Below are 16659 nucleotides of genomic sequence, written 5' to 3'. Positions count from 1 at the left end.
CGTCGTTTGAAAAACTGTTTGAAAGTTTTTTTTGTTTTGAAAGAGTTTTCTGTACAAAGAAAAACTGTATAAAAGAAAAAAAGGAGTGGGTCTTATGAAGGATAGAAAAACACTTAGAAAGGGGGGGGATTGAATAAGTGTGACTTTAAATCTTGGACGATAAAAATAAATTGCACAATTATTTTTATCCTGGTTCGCTGTTAACGAAGCTACTCCAGTCCACCCCCGCAGAGATGATTTACCTCAACCTGAGGATTTAATCCACTAATCGCACGGATTACAATGGTTATCCACTTAGTCCGCAACTAAGTCTTCCAGAGTCTTCTGATCACACACTAATCACTCCAGGAACAACTGCTTAGTTCACTCCTAAGACTTTTCTAGAGTCTACTGATCAACCTGATCACTCTAGTTACAAACTGCTCAGCCAACTGCTAAGACTTCCTAGAGTATACTGATCACACGATCACTCTAGTTCCTTACAACTTAATGTAATTCTAAGAGTATTACAAATGCTTCTTAAAAGCGATAATCACAACTGTGATATTTCTCTTAACGTTTAAGCTTAATCTCACTAAGATATTACAACAGCAATGTAGTGAGCTTTGATGAAGATGAAGATTCTGAGTTTTGATTTGAACAGCGTTTCAGCAAGTGTTTTTGAATAAATCTTGTTCAGGATCGTTAACCTTGCTTCTCATCAGAACTTCATATTTATAGGCGTTGAGAAGATGACCGTTGAGTGCATTTAATGCTTTGCGTGTTCCGTACAGCATCGCATTTAATGTTATACGCTTTTGTCAACTACCTCGAGCCTTGTTCACGCTGTGTCTACTGACGTAGCCTTTAGTAGCTTTAACGTTCCTTTTGTCAGTCAGCGTAGTCTGCCACGTGTACTTCCTTCTGATCTGATGTTTGTGAATACGACGTTTGAATATCATCAGAGTCAAAACAGCTTGGTGCATAGCATCTTCTGATCTTCTGACCTTGAAGTGCTTCTGAGCGTGATACCATCTTCTGATCTTCAGTGCTTCTGATCTCATGTTCTTCTGATGCTTCCATAGACCCATGTTCTGATTCTGCTTCGACCATCTTCTGATGTCTTGCCAGACCATGTTCTGATGTTGCATGCCGAACCATTTGAGACACAACTTCTGAGCGCTGAATTATGCGTACTCTTTATATATTTCCTGAAAGGGAAATTGCATTGGATTAGAGTACCATATTATCTTAAGCAAAATTCATATTATTGTTATCATCAAAACTAAGATAATTGATAAGAACAAATCTTGTTCTAACAATCTCCCCCTTTTTGATGATGACAAAAACATATATAAATGATATGAATTTGCGATCAGAAAGAGTAGACGGCAAAAGACAAATTACACAGCTATAGCATAAGCATATGAATATGTCTCCCCCTGAGATTAACAATCTCCCCCTGAGATAAATAATCTCCCCCTGAAATAAATACTCGAAGAACTTTGATAAAAGACTTCCCTGATTATTTCGGTAGAGACGATCATATAAGCTTCTGCCTTCAGAGAATTCATAGCTTCTGACTTCTGCTTCCATTGGACAGCTTCAGAACTTGAATTTCTTTAGATCCTTAGAACACTCACAGCTTCTGATTCCTGCTTCCATCGTGGACAGCTTCAGAACTTGAATTTCTTTGATCTTCAGAACATTCACAGCTTCTGACTTCTGCTTCCATTCAGGACAGCTTCAGAACTTGAATTTCTTTGATCTTCAGAACATTCACAGCTTCTGATTTCTGCTTCCATTCAGGACAGCTTCAGAACTTGAGTTTTCTGGATCTTTTAGAACATTCACATCTTCTGATTTCTGCTTCCCTCGGATAGCTTCAGAACTTTGAATGTCTACCAATCATCACTTCATGCTAGATTTGTATCAGAACATTGTTGAATGTACCAGAGCATCATCAGAGCATCTCTACATCTTGAAATGTTGCAGAACAAAAACTAAACGACAAAAGTCAGCATGAGCGAGTTAGAACATAAAATGTATGTTTGAACACATTATATGTATCAGAGCCATATAGGCTGAAATAATGTATCAGAGCAAATAATGTATCAAAGCCATAACATTATATGTATCAGAGCAAATAGAATTTTGTCAGAACAGGATAGACAATGATATTCAAATTCTATTATCAGTGCTTCTGATTCATTCTTCTTTCTTGCTTCTGATCTCTGAAGCTTGACAGCACTCAGCTTGCTTCAGTTTCCAAGAGCTTATTCCTTTTACAGAATAACGCTTCTTATGGTTTTGCTTCTAGTGTTTGCTTCTGAAGATTCACTTCACTTCTCTGTACCTGCAAAACACTTAAACCATATAGAACTTGCAGTTCTTGTTAGTGAATGCAACTGATTAAATCAAATCATTTATCACAGTATTTCTCCCCCTTTTTTGTCATATCATCAAAAAAATAGAAAAGATTCAGATGAATAAAACAGAACACATGGAGGAAGAAGATGATTTCATTAAGGTTCAACCATTGGGTACAGAAGTACAAAATGAGAAGATCAGATGCACAGAACCAAAACAGATGCAAAGAAAAGAAAGAAACAGCATAGACTCAATCTAAGATGGCCCTAGTCTTGACAAGATCTTGGCCAGCATCTCTTTCATCTCGTTGTTGTGTCCTTCTTGCCTCTCAATGAAAGCATCATACTTCTCATTGCGTGAGCTTTGCTCATCCTGTCTCCTCTGAATTTCTTCTAGCGTTTTTGCAAAACGAGAAGGTTCATCAGAAGAAGCTTCACAGCTTTGATCCACAGGAATGACAACTTTATCTGCAGCTTCCATAGAAGTATCATTTGCTGGGATATCCTCAACAGGGTCTGATTCAGCAACATGATCTTCAGCATCTGCTTCTTGCATAGAAGCATCTCCATACTCTGCAGCAGGAATTTCAGAGTCTCCATTTTCCAGTGCCTGAAGAATGGCAGCAAGATTCCTGGGAGCAGAGGGACCTTCAACTTCTGGTGGGTCAACAACTTCTGGAATGACCAAGCTAGGGTCTTTCATAGAAGGGTTTTCCCTCAGAAAGTCAAATAAGGTCTTGAAATCTCCAAGCAGAACAGGATACTCAGGAATCCAGATAACCATATCCCTGCATGGGTTTGCTTCCATTGCAGCAGCCAGTCTTAACTGTTCCATCTCATCCACAAAGGGCTTCTCCTCAGCAGCAACACAATTTCTGAGAGGATGATAGTATATACCATTATCTTCCTCCAGAAGGTAACCAGGGTAACCAGGGGCAGCAGCCACTAGTCTTTTCTGAACTCCCATTGCTTCTACTTGAAAATCCTTGCGAAATCTTCTCCAGAGATTTCTTGTAGAAACATCATCCAGACCATTTAGGAATGCATCCTTCAGAAGGTCTAGACTGCTAATCACCTCATGTCTGAAGAGTTCCAGGTATGTAGAAGGTTCAGGTTCAGGCGGATTGAAGGTGAATTTGTAGTCAGGATAGAGAAGACAGTAGGGTTGGGATTTTCTGGTAGGTAATGGATGGGATATAGAAGGTGGAGGTGCGGTGGTTGAGGAGGAGGGGATATCTGAGAGAATGATTGATGAGGTTGGAGTGTCAGATGGGATGGATTGAGGAGAGGGTGGAGTATTTGTAAAGGGAATTGGTGAGGGGAAATTATCAGAAGGAGTTGGTGGAAGAATGCTCAATGGTGTGGGGTTTAGAATGGGAGAGGAGAAAGATGATGGAGAAGGATTTTGTAAAGTGAAGTTTACTTTTGGTCCAGAAGGAGGTGATTGGGGAGAAGGTTTAGGGACAGAAGGAGGTGGAGTATAAACCTGCCTTGAAGATCTGGTTCTGTGTAGGGAGTCTCTGATCCTCTTATTTCTGTATTCAGAAGATCCCACCTTGTCAGGATCATAGGTGACCCTTAACTTCTTGGCTCTTTCAGCCTCATCTTCTTCAGCCTTTCTTTTTAACCTCGCCTGTCGTTCCTTCTTATCCTTCTTCAGAATATCCTCTTTAGACGGAAGTACTCTGCCACGGATCCAAGCAGGATCAACATCTGATTGCTTCCTCACGCAATCTTCCAAGTAAAACTTGACAACTTGATCAAGTTCTTTATGAAATAGAGAGATGAACCCTTTAACAGCAATTCTTCTAGACAGAATGTCAGGAAAGCTTGTGCACATAACAGGTACATTCTTAATGACTTCCAGTCCGAACAGATCAACACCATTGAAGATGGGACCTTGAGTTACTCCAAGGAAATGCGAGGCATTACAATTTCTGATGGAGTCCACCACTTTGCTTTCAATCAGAATGTCTGAAATCATCCTTCCGAAAGGAATGGTTGTTCTTGGAATATGAGGGTACTTCGCCCTTTCATCTTCTCTTGAATCAAAGATAGAGGTTTTCAGATTCTCAAATAGAATATGAGAGATGTTGATCTCTATCTTTTTGCCAATGCAGAAAAGAGTATACTTGTGAGTCGGACTGATGTAGGAGGAGCAGCGCATCTTTTTTCTATGGTGAAGAGAACCCAGAATAATCTCAGCCCATACTTTATAAAAAGGCCTTAAGTTGCCTGTGAAGTGAGAATCAACTCCAACAGCTGTAGAGATTTGTTTTTCAACTAGAGCCCAGTCAACTGTATGTGGTTGAAACTCAGCCCAACCTTCTTCATCATTAAGACTGTACAGCTTTCTGATGAGTTTCTCAGTGATGATCACTTCATGCCCTAGCACGAAAGAAATAATGGCAGTTGGAGTAACTGTTGCATGTACCCAAAAATCCTTTACAAGTTCAGGATAAATTGGACCAACCAATCTATCAAGATATTTTGACCATCCTTGCTCAAATATTCTTGCATCACACTGAAAGCCATTTGCTTTGAGGTTGTTGATATCCACAGCCGATTCACAAAGAACTTCCAGTTCTTTCGTAGGTATTAAGCAAGTTTTCAATGGAGCATCATTTTTGCTTAAACGGTTCTGTGTGGAAGTGATACTATCTTTAGAGATTGATGAACGAGAAGATGGATTCATTATGATAATGCTTTGAGATCAAATCAAGAACTAGGGTTTGAAGAGAGATGCAACGAGGTGAATGCACAAAAGAGAGAGAAAGAGAGAAAAAGTGGGAATGAAGATGAAGCGGGTTATTTAAAAGATTTAAAAAGAAATCATTATGCATTTAATGAGAAATGACATTAGGAGAGAGAACACAGTAAATGAAATGATTTAATACAGTTACCTAGGTCGGCGTCTTTTCAACTGCACACTTTGTACAAACCGTACAGACACGTGTTCATCATCAGATAATAGATGACAGCTGTAAATATCAGAGAGATTTTACGCCTTCAAATTCTGATTACTGCTTCTGAATTGATCTAATTTCTCTTCTGGAAATACTCCTTCTGAAGTGTGCTGATATAAGTCTGAATGATCTTCTGATCCATTACTTCTGATGTACACAGCTTCTGGAGGTTCACTTCTTTGTTCTGCAGCTTCTGATAAGATACAACTGTATCTGCAGAGATTCTTAAGCTCTTTGTTTCATCAGAAACAAGTTTATCATCAAAACAGATGTTTATTGATTTGTCCACAATCAATGTTTCAATGTTGTATACTCTGTAGCATTTAGAGCATTCAGAATCATCAAGAAAGAAACATCAAAGCCTTAGAGGCAAACATCATAGATGGTTCCAAGACTAATAAGCTTTCTTTTCTGATCTCCTACAAGCATGGTTTCTTCAACAGCTTTAAGTACCAGAACTTGGAAGACAATCTTTCTTCCCTTCAAGTGTTGAGAGCAACTTGAGTCCAGGTGTCATGTCATGTTGAATGTTGTCTTCTTTGTTATCAAGAGAATCTGCAAAAGAAATAATCTTTTTCTTTGGTACCCACATCTTCTTGGGTCCTTTCTTGTTAGTTCTCCTCAAGTTCTGATTGAACTTGGGTTTGACATTATAAGCAATAGGAGAAACAGCATGATAATTCTTAATGTGAGTTTCATGATATTTCCTAGGTTGTGTCACATGCCTTTTTGTGTGTGTTATGTGAAAACTTTGAGCATGTGAAGTGTGCCTAATATCATGAGAGTGGCCATACTTGAACTGATCATACAATGGCTTGTATGTGAGTTTCATTTCATCAACAGGTTCAAGTTTGTATGGGATTTCACCCTCATAACCAATGCCAACTCTTTTGTTTCCAGACACAGCATATATCATAGAAGCTAGCTGACTTCTGCCAATACTTCTAGATAAGAACTTCCTGAAACTTAAATCATATTCTTTCAGAATATGGTTTAGACTAGGAGTGGATTTTTCTGAATCAGAAGGAGATCCAACATCATTGGATAATTTTAAAAGTTTATCTTTCAATTCAGAATTTTCCAACTCAAGCCTCTTTGTTTCAAATTCAAATAGCTTTTTCAGCTTTTTGTATTTGATACAAATCTGAGACTTGGATTCCAGAAGTTCAGTTAGGCCGGAAACTAACTCATCTCTAGTAAGTTCAGAAAATACCTCTTCAGAATCTGATTCTGATGTAGATTCTGATCCGTCATCTTCTGTCGCCATCAGCGCACAGTTAGCCTGCTCATCTTCTGAATCATCTTCTGACTCATCCCAGGTTGCCATAAGACCTTTCTTCTTATGAAACTTTTTCTTGGGACTTTCCTTCTGAAGATTTGGACATTCATTCTTGTAGTGTCCAGGCTCATTGCATTCATAGCACATGACCTTCTTCTTGTCAAATCTTCTGTCATCAGAAGATTCTCCACGTTCAAATTTCTTTGAACTTCTGAAGCCTTTGAACTTCCTTTGCTTGCTCTTCCAGAGTTGATTTAGCCTTCTGGAAATCATGGACAGTTCATCTTCTTCTTCAGATTCTGATTCTTCAGGATCTTCTTCTTTGGCCTGAAAAGCGTTAGTGCATTTCTTGATATTAGATTTTAATGCAATAGATTTACCTTTCTTTTGAGGCTCATTTGCATCCAGCTCAATCTCATGGCTTCTCAAGGCACTGATCAGCTCTTCCAGAGAAACTTCATTCAGATTCTTTGCAATCTTGAATGCAGTCACCATAGGACCCCATCTTCTGGGTAAGCTTCTGATGATCTTCTTCACATGATCAGCCTTGGTGTATCCTTTGTCAAGAACTCTCAATCCAGCAGTCAGAGTTTGAAATCTCGAAAACATCTTTTCAATGTCTTCATCATCCTCCATCTTGAAGGCTTCATACTTCTGGATTAAGGCTAGAGCTTTGGTCTCCTTGACTTGAGCGTTTCCTTCATGAGTCATTTTCAAGGACTCATATATGTCATAGGCCGTTTCCCTGTTAGATATCTTCTCATACTCAGCATGAGAGATAACATTCAGCAAAACAGTTCTGCATTTATGATGATTCCTGAAAAGCTTCTTCTGATCATCATTCATTTCTTGCCTAGACAGCTTTACGCCACTAGCATTTACTGGATGTTTGTAACCATCCATCAGAAGATCCCATAGATCACCATCTAGACCCAAAAAGTAACTTTCCAGTTTATCTTTCCAGTATTCAAAGTTTTCACCATCAAATACCGGCGGTCTAGTATAACCATTGTTACCGTTGTATTGCTCAGCAGAGCCAGATGTAGATGCAGGTGTAGGTGTAGACTTTTCACTTTCATCAACCATCTTTTACTGAAGCGTTTTTCTCTTCCTGAATCTTTTCTAAACACGGTTAAGTGCTTGCACCTTAGAACCGGCGCTCTGATACCAATTGAAGGATAGAAAAACACTTAGAAAGGGGGGGGATTGAATAAGTGTGACTTTAAATCTTGGACGATAAAAATAAATTGCACAATTATTTTTATCCTGGTTCGCTGTTAACGAAGCTACTCCAGTCCACCCCCGCAGAGATGATTTACCTCAACCTGAGGATTTAATCCACTAATCGCACGGATTACAATGGTTATCCACTTAGTCCGCAACTAAGTCTTCCAGAGTCTTCTGATCACACACTGATCACTCCAGGAACAACTGCTTAGTTCACTCCTAAGACTTTTCTAGAGTCTACTGATCAACCTGATCACTCTAGTTACAAACTGCTCAGCCAACTGCTAAGACTTCCTAGAGTATACTGATCACACGATCACTCTAGTTCCTTACAACTTAATGTAATTCTAAGAGTATTACAAATGCTTCTTAAAAGCGATAATCACAACTGTGATATTTCTCTTAACGTTTAAGCTTAATCTCACTAAGATATTACAACAGCAATGTAGTGAGCTTTGATGAAGATGAAGATTCTGAGTTTTGATTTGAACAGCGTTTCAGCAAGTGTTTTTGAATAAATCTTGTTCAGGATCGTTAACCTTGCTTCTCATCAGAACTTCATATTTATAGGCGTTGAGAAGATGACCGTTGAGTGCATTTAATGCTTTGCGTGTTCCGTACAGCATCGCATTTAATGTTATACGCTTTTGTCAACTACCTCGAGCCTTGTTCACGCTGTGTCTACTGACGTAGCCTTTAGTAGCTTTAACGTTCCTTTTGTCAGTCAGCGTAGTCTGCCACGTGTACTTCCTTCTGATCTGATGTTTGTGAATACGACGTTTGAATATCATCAGAGTCAAAACAGCTTGGTGCATAGCATCTTCTGATCTTCTGACCTTGAAGTGCTTCTGAGCGTGATACCATCTTCTGATCTTCAGTGCTTCTGATCTCATGTTCTTCTGATGCTTCCATAGACCCATGTTCTGATTCTGCTTCGACCATCTTCTGATGTCTTGCCAGACCATGTTCTGATGTTGCATGCCGAACCATTTGAGACACAACTTCTGAGCGCTGAATTATGCGTACTCTTTATATATTTCCTGAAAGGGAAATTGCATTGGATTAGAGTACCATATTATCTTAAGCAAAATTCATATTATTGTTATCATCAAAACTAAGATAATTGATAAGAACAAATCTTGTTCTAACATCTTATACTCTCTAATATTCGAGAGGCCCCACATCATTTTGAAAATCAATTGATCAATTAAAAAGATTTAATCAATAGTTTCAAAAAGAAATGGTTTATTGTCTTTGAAATGAATCGTAATCGCTTGTTTTAAAATGATTTGAATTTTGAAAGGAGTCAAATTAATCAAGATAAACAAAAAGATTGTCTTCAATTAACACTTAGATGATTAGGGTTTATTCAAAAAATATTTACAAGTGATTAGGTTAAAAATTAAATGAAAAAAACAATATTTAAAGTATTAAAAATACTTAAAAATAAGTCATTTTAAACCTATTTAAAAATGTATCAAATAAATATTTTTTGATGATTTTTTTTGATATTCTTAAAATATATATATTAAATGAATAGTGTTTAAAAAATGAAGCAAAAATGAATTGATTTGGTTAGTTAAATGATTAATTAAAGTTGTGAAGAAAAATGAAAGAAAATAGGTGCTAAAAAATTGGTTTTGTCTCCACAAGGGTTTGAACCCACGCACCCACGCTTGCTAACCAAAACATGGACCAACTGAGCCACGCTTGTGGCTTGTTTATAATACGCTTCCAATGCATTATATTTTAAAACAAATATTTGAATTCTTTGAACGAAAAAACGCGCCAAGAACACAACCCTAACTGAATTTTGAAATTCTTCAAATCTGTGTTGTTTTGATTGATCAAAGGGTCTATCTCACTCGGTTTTGGACGAGGAACATGATGATGACCTTTAATTTCATTTATTTTTGCTCTAAGGTTATCAATTTTCACATGAACATGAAGAACCCTAAAACTGAATTTGATCGTGAAATGATGTATGTGCAAGTTATGATGCAATTGATTGAGGGTTAATGATCCCCATGTGTGCAGAAACAAGATGGTATATCAATATTTCATTTATGATGCGTGCATGATAGAGTTTGAAGTTCATGAGACTTACCTTCAAAAACGGTCAAAGTGGAGATTGAATTCTTCAGTAGAGGTGTTACAGAAGTTGTTGCTCGATCTGAACAGCTTCAATGATGATTATAGAACATGTCTGGATGCTTGGAGTGGATTAAAAACATCTGGATCATTCCATGGAACCCGATCTGCAGTAGAACCAAGTGTGAATCGAGCCTGATGATTCTGAAGTTTTTGATTGATGATGAGTGTTGGGATAGTTCATATGTGACATATATGAGGTGTTGGAAGTGTTAGTTTGGACAGAAATGATCTTGAATGGATTTTGGCATGATAAGGCTCAATTTTGGTTCATGTGGAAGTGAGGTAGTGATTCTGAGATTTGAGTGTTTTTGGGGTGTGTGGATGGATCAAACACATCACATATGATGTTTAGAAGTTGTTAGAAACATCACTTTGGCCAGAAATTCAAAGGTTTGGAGGTTGAGTTTTCTACCTCTTTGAAAACTATGAAACTTGCAATTCAAGAAAGAAGAGAGAAAACCTATAATTGTGAGGTTTTGGTGTGAATTGAAGAGTGATTTGCACCTCTATTTATAGGCCAAGAGTTCTGAACTCAGACCTTTGCAAGTTGATCAAGAATTGGTGATTTGGCTTAAGAGATAAAAAGGAATCTTTTACATTTAATGCAAAATGGTTAAAGTGACCAAACCATGGTTAAAACTCTAGCTTCTTATCCTCTTCCATTCTGATCTTCTAATCAGAAAATATCTCTCAATTATTGCTTCTATGCATCATTGCTTGAATTATAGGTCATGTAGTCTTGAAACTTAGTGAAAAATGGTGAGAATTCAAGTGAAAAAGTTCACTAATGTCAAAATTCAAAACCATAGCTACACTTCATATTTTTTCATGCTCTTGGACATTTTGGAAAGCTCATATTACACACTTCAAAACCCTAGTTGAAAGTTTCTTCAAGATCCTTAAGGAAGTGGGTGAAAAAGATCCATGAACTTTGAAGAAAATGAAGTTTTAAGTGAAGTTTTCAAAAGATACCAACTTTGAAGCTCCATATCTCTTAAATGGTTGATCTTATGAAAAACAATTATATGTGACAAAGTTATTCATTGGATCAAAATCTACAACTTTCATGTTGGAAGTTTTTTTCAGTTTGTAGGTGAAATTTTGAGAAATTCCCTTCCAAAGTTTGGAAAAAACCATGAAAAACACTTAGAAATTTTTCTAAGTATGGAAAGTCAAACTTTTGACTTTTTGATTCTTGATTGATTTTCTTGATTTTTCTTGATCAAATGACTTCTCATATCATATATTGATGATTTAAAACTTCAAAAGTCATGGTTGACCAAAATTCCCCAAAAGTCAATGGTGATCTTGTACAATTGACTTTTTTCAGACGAATCGCGTTTCTGGAGATTTCAAATGAAACAGGCTATCCTCACCAAATGAATGGTATGAATGGATCACATTGAGGCATTAGAGGATATTGAGCCATGGTTTGAGTTGTGGCACCATGTCCTGATTAAAAAGTCAGTTGTTCAGCGAATTAGGTCAAAACCCTAATTGCCGACCTGATGAAATTGATGACTGTGGATCTTGAATTGAGATACAATTTCCATTGTATGTTGTCATAGGGATTATTTGAGGATGATTGAAACCTTTGATTGACTTCCTGGGGGTTTTTAGGGTTTCCCAAATGTGATCCCTGATTTTAGTCCCTGATAGTTCAAAACCCTAATCTGATGATTTGAAATTTCTCTGTTGATCAATCCTTGTGTAGGAGATGTTATAAGCCAATGGATTAAATCAAAATGATGTACTTGGGATCTTGAGGTCATGTCCCAAGTCACTAGGTCAAATCCTGAGCAAAAGTCAGGAGTATGCTATCTTCAGTCAAAACCCTAATTTGGTTGATTCAGAGTCTTTGAGCTTGTTGAAATGAATCTCTGAGGACCAAATGTTGATTATTGATGAAGATGATTCATTTGAGATGAAGGGAGAACAAAACCCTAATTGATTGTTACTTGTACTGATGAGTGATTTCCTGATTAAATCCTGCTGAGTCACAAGTAGCAAACACAAGCTATGCAATTTTGTTAGAGATGCAAATGATGCATATGCAATGATATGAGGTGGTATCTTAGGTCAAAAATTGGGGTATGACAGATGCCCCTATTTAAGTTTCTTCAACCTGAGACATGAAGATTGAAAATCTTTATTTTGATAGGGTGGAAGAGACTTAAATATCAGAAGACGCAAATTTTGGACCTAAGATACCAAAATTGCGAATGATGCAAGGATATCTTCACCGAGGAAACATCAAGAACTGACTCCGCTGGGGAAAAGAGATTGGGAAGGATGCCTCAATCCGTTTTAGGAAGAGAATCCGTTTTATTGGGAAAGCAAGTGTATGCTTCGCCTGGGAATGATAGCTTTGTAAGAAAAGCTTACCTACCGACATTATCGACTATCAACAAAGGGATAGACTTGTTTAATAATGCGAAGGTGAAAGGTATGAAACTGTGTTACCGACTACCAGCATGGTGATAGACTTGACAAGGTAAAAAGCTTCAAAAGTTTGGTTAATATTACCGACTATCAGCATGGTGATAGACATGTTTAATAATATAACCAGAACAAAAGGTTACCGACTACCAGCCTTGTGATAGTGGTTTTGAAGACATGATCAATTATCAGCCAAGTGATAAAATGATCCTGGAGACTTTGCTAGGGAAATTACTGGTTATTCAGCCTTGTGAATAGTAATAAGGCCCTGATGGTCAAATGATCTTCATGATTGATTTCCTTGAGAGGAAAAAGCTTTTGAAAGAAACATAAACTGCTCAGATGATGAGGCTATTGTTTATGGTCTGTTTTTTCACGACTCTATTTGAGGAATTGGAATTTGAATTTTTGGTAAAGACAAGGCTCTATCCATGAATGAATTTGGAAAGAAACAGTCAAACAAGACTTTGTACCCATGAGGAATGAACTCAAATGGGGATTTTCTCCTTTGTTTTGAGAGGAGAAAACTAAAGCAACCTTCTTCCACGAGGAATGATCTCAGTGGGGAACTGGAGAAAGAAGATGTTCTTTCTGCTTATGGGTGACAACCTACTGGAGAGATGACATGCCCATACCTGTTCTTTTTCTCTCTTTTTTTTTTCTTTTTTTTCTTTTTTTTTCTTCTTTTTTTCTTTTTTCTTTTCTTTTTTTCTTTTTTCTTTTTTTTTTTTTTTTTTTTTTTGGGATAGATATATCCCGAACAAGTGATTTCGAAGCAAACATTGAAAAATGCAAGAATGTATAAATGATGCAAATATGTATGAATGATGAATGTCATGAATGTAGCACGCATACTGACGATACTGACAGACAATGAAGTATATACTGGAGAAGGAACGACGTCGCAATACAACCAGATACTCGGCAAATGTTCTTCAACATGGTGTAGATAATACGGGTGATGAATGGTGCTGCATGTTTTAAACTTCTCTGGGGAAGATGAGCATCTTTTCTCATTGAGATGGAAGATCTTCTTCACAGGAGATGGAAAATCTTCGTCACTGGGGATAAAAGATCCTCTTCACTGGGGATAAAAACCTTCTTCACTGGGGATAGAAGAGCTTCGTCCTATGGAGATAGCTGTTGATGTTCCTTCTGTTGTTCACAACTCAAAGGAAAGTTTCGCTTTTATTTTGAAAAAGTGAAAGTAAATTCATGTAAAACTTTTTTTCTTCCTTTTTTTTTTCAAAAGTGAATAACACAATTAAAGCGTCATTTTGCAAGTTAAAAGAAATTAGAGATTGCAAACAAATGGGCACAAGGCTCAAATTTATTTAATAGGATGGAAATCAGCTAAAGGCGTGATTCCATGGAGTATTTACAAAGGTTGGAAATGGTAATTATGCGGAAAAGGCTACATTGAAAACAATAACCACTATTCCCCCTAACAACTTTGAGTTCCAACTGTGCTTGTCGCTTCAGATTGGCGGTGATTTGATTGAAGATCCTTTGATGAAAAAGACTCCTCAGAAGACGAAGTACGGACTGATGCAGTTACTTTGTCATAAATCCCTAATTTTTGCCTAGATTGCCCTTTCAGGTTTTCAATCTACCAGGATAATTTTTTCTGTTTATTGTCTCTAATTTTTGCCTGGACCGCCCTTTCGGGTTTTCAGTCCACCGAGACGCTCATTTTTGCCTAAGTCGCCCTTTGCGGGTTTTCAACTTACCGAGCTGTTCTTTTGTTTTTTAGACAAAGTATTTCTTGACTGCATCAGCATTCACAGGATGTGGGAGTTCATCACCATCCATGGTTGCAAGAGTCATGGCGCCGCCAGAAAATGTTCTTTTGACAACATACGGGCCTTCGTAATTAGGAGACCATTTGCCCCTAGAATCTGGTTGAAAAGACAAGATCTTTTTAAGCACGAGGTCGCCTTCTTGAAATTCACGAGGTCGAACCTTTTTGTTGAAGGCTTGTTTCATCCTTGCTTGGTATAACTGTCCATGGCATAGAGCAGTCATACGTTTTTCTTCGATTAAGTTCAACTGATCGTATCTGTTTTGACACCATTCAGCCTCTGATAACTTAGTTTCCATGAGGACTCTCATTGATGGGATTTCAACTTCTACGGGGAGCACAGCTTCCATGCCGTATACTAGAGAAAAGGGAGTTGCCCCTGTTGAAGTACGCACTGAAGTACGGTACCCATGTAAAGCAAATGGCAGCATTTCATGCCAGTCTTTGTAAGTGACGACCATTTTCTGGACGATCTTCTTAATGTTCTTGTTGGCGGCTTCGACGACGCCGTTCATTTTTGGTCTGTAAGGAGAAGAGTTATGATGCTCAATCTTGAATTCCTCACACAATTCTTTCATCATTTTATTGTTCAAGTTTGAACCATTGTCAGTAATGATCTTGCTGGAAACACCATATCGGCAAATGATGTTATTCTTGATAAACCTCACAACCACTTGTCTTGTAACATTGGCGTAAGATGCTGCTTCGAGCCATTTGGTGAAGTAATCAATAGCTACCAAGATGAAACGATGACCGTTTGAAGCTTTTGGTTCGATCATTCCGATCATGTCGATACCCCACATGGAGAAAGGCCATGGAGATGAGAGAACGTTGAGTAGAGTCGGTGGCACATGGATCTTATCTGCGTAGATCTGGCACTTGTGACATCTCTTCACGTGTTTATAACAATCAGATTCCATTGTCAACCAATAGTATCCTGCTCTTAAGATCTTTTTGGACATTGCATGCCCATTTGAATGAGTTCCAAAGGACCCTTCATGCACTTCATGCATTAACATGTCTGCTTCGTGTCTGTCCACGCATCTGAGCAAAACCATGTCGAAGTTTCTTTTGTATAGCACATCTCCGTTCAGGAAGAAACTGCCAGAAAGCCTCCTTAGAGTTTTCTTATCTTTGTTTGATGCCCCAAGTGGGTATTCTTGAGTTTGAAGGAAGCGTTTAATGTCGTGAAACCACGGTTTATCATCGATGACTGCTTCAGTTGCAAACACATAGGCGGGCCTTTCAAGGCGCGTAATTCTGACTGTAGGCATATCGTTCCAATGATTGACTTTGAACATGGAAGATAGAGTAGCCAAGGCGTCTGCCATTCGATTCTGATCTCGAGGTATATGATGCAATTCAACCTTATTGAAGAAAGTCAAAAGACGTCTTGCATAATCTCTGTAAGGAATCAAGCCAGGGTGGTAAGTTTCCCATTTGTCTTTGATTTGGTTGATCACGAGGGCTGAATCTCCATATATGTCCAGGATCTTGATTCTTAGGTCAATGGCTTCTTCGAGACCCATGATACAAGCTTCATATTCTGCGATGTTGTTGGTACAATCAAATAGCAGTCTGGCAGAGAACGGTATATGAGTACCCTTGGGAGTGATGATGATTGCCCCAATTCCATTGCCAAAAGCGTTTACTGCTCCATCAAAAATTAGGCCCCATCTTGATCCAGGATCAGGACCTTCTTCCGGTAACGGTTCGTCACAATCTTTCATCTTTAAGTACAAGACATCTTCATCAGGGAAGTCAAACTTGAGAGATTGATATTCATTAATTGGTTGATGCGCCAAATGATCGGCGAGAATGCTTCCTTTGACCGCTTTTTGAGCACGGTATTCAATGTCATATTCGGATAACAGCATTTGCCATCGGGCAATCCTTCCTGTTAAGGCAGGCTTTTCAAAGACATACTTGATCGGATCCATTTTGGAGATTAACCAAGTAGTATTGTTGATCATGTATTGGCGGAAACGTTTTGAAGCCCAGGCCAAAGCACAACATGTTTTTTCGAGCATGGAGTAACGAGACTCACAGTCTGTGAATTTCTTACTCAAGTAATAGATGGCATGCTCCTTCTTACCGGTTTCATCTTGCTGTCCAAGCATACAACCCATGGATTCTTCCAACACAGTAAGGTACATGATTAATGGTCTTCCTTCAACCGGAGGAATCAGTATTGGTGGTTCTAACAGGTACTCTTTGATACTGTCGAACGCTTTCTGGCAATCTTCAGTCCATACAACCCCTTGATCTTTGCGGAGAAGCTTGAAAATTGGCCCACAAGTAACAGTCATTTGAGAGATAAATCTGGAGATATAGTTCAATCGTCCGAGAAATCCTCTTACTTGCTTTTCAGTCTTTGGTGCAGGCATCTCTTGAATAGCTCTGACTTTGTCGGGATCTACTTCAATACCTCTTTGGCTGACAATG

The sequence above is a fragment of the Vicia villosa genome, linkage group LG3, assembly GCF_029867415.1.
Source record: "Vicia villosa cultivar HV-30 ecotype Madison, WI linkage group LG3, Vvil1.0, whole genome shotgun sequence".
NCBI lineage: Eukaryota > Viridiplantae > Streptophyta > Magnoliopsida > Fabales > Fabaceae > Vicia > Vicia villosa.
This window is presented reverse-complemented; position numbering follows the sequence as displayed.